Here is a 1,424-nt window from a genome sequence, read left to right on the forward strand (position 1 = left end):
ATGGATGAGTTAAATGATGGGGAGGCAAGGGGGTAGGGGGAAATGGAGGAGATGAGGGAGGGGCCAGGGATAAGTGAGGGGGGGGTAGGAGTAGGGGGAGGGGGTAGAAAGTTTAATGTTATTAAAGATGGAGGCGAATTTATAGGAGGAATGAGGCAATGGAGGGAGTGGGGGGAAGAAGGTTGAAAGAATTTTACGCCCTCATCACCACAATTTATATCATTTGAGAGGCGGGTGTCCAACTCTGCCTATCAAAACCGACCTGAGCAGAATGGGGTACAACATCCCAGCAGTAACACCGTTATTGGCGTTATATCAATATACAATACAAATAAATTACTCTTCTGTTTGTTCCAGAAGGGCACTTTGGTTTACAATTAGGTTTACAATTCAATAAGGATATAAATTCTCCCCACCCAAGAATCAAACCCGGGTCTCGTGCGATCGACCGAGAAGCTCTACTGCTACACCACAGACGCAGGTGTAAAGCAATCGCTTTATAAATTATTGCTTTGTGTCGACGAGTGCCTGATTTCACCACAATGCCACACAATAATTTAATATCTCAATAACTGGACATGAAAGAAAGCCCTGAAACACCGAGGACAAGAAACAAATAACTGCCTCTGTTTTACCATACCAAATTCTTGGGTGGTTAGTGGTTGACCTGATGTGATTTGCTCGACCCAAACATCGATTATCCGTATGTCTCGTTTTTTTCTTTTTTACTTTACTCTCTTGTAACATCTCTATTCTACGGCACTTATAATTATGATCTTACTGTGTTGCTAGTTCCATAAAACCCTTACTAAAGCTAAAACTGAAATTGAAAAGTTTAGCATATCACAGGCGCGCTGACAAATTGAGTTAATTCTCGGACGTTATCCCTATGGAAACAGATAGATACATAAAAAATATTGTTCATTTGTACAGTTTGTTATATGAATTCATAAAAGACACGACAATATTAAACCTGAAGAGAATGGCATCAGTTTGAAAATCTGCAATAGATATGATTTGTCTTTTTTGGCGACGTCTCCATTCGTGGATTTCAAGAAGATATTCATTTTGACAGCCTACATAACGTTGTAATAGCGAGTATAATATACTGGCGTTTGCTGAAAAGTTACATCGAGCCAATCCTATTGTACGGGTGCGAAGCAAGGGCAATCAATACACAGCTGGAAAGAACAATTGTGGCGACAGAGTTGTGGTTCATAAGACGCATACTGTGCATCCCATGGACAGCTAGAAAAATAAAAAAGTGCTGGTTGAAGCAAATTGCAGACGACAACTTATGACAAAAATATGAAAGCGACAGGCAAACTTCATTGGAAACACATTACGGAAAGAAGCATTAGAGAATATTATTCAGGAAGCGAACTTGGGTCTTCTACGGGCGTCTGTGAAGCACCTAACAGCCA

General features: G+C 40.7%; 1 protein-coding gene across 1 annotated transcript in view; it reads right to left on the reverse strand.

The window, feature by feature from the left end:
- The window catches only part of LOC101848923, a gene marked incomplete at its 5' end in the record, with an annotated part of 22,477 nt that overhangs the window by 1,411 nt on the left and 19,642 nt on the right, over positions 1-1,424 (reverse strand).

This window comes from Aplysia californica, unplaced genomic scaffold (assembly GCF_000002075.1).
Source record: "Aplysia californica isolate F4 #8 unplaced genomic scaffold, AplCal3.0 scaffold00870, whole genome shotgun sequence".
In the NCBI taxonomy this organism is placed as follows: Eukaryota; Metazoa; Mollusca; class Gastropoda; order Aplysiida; family Aplysiidae; genus Aplysia; species Aplysia californica.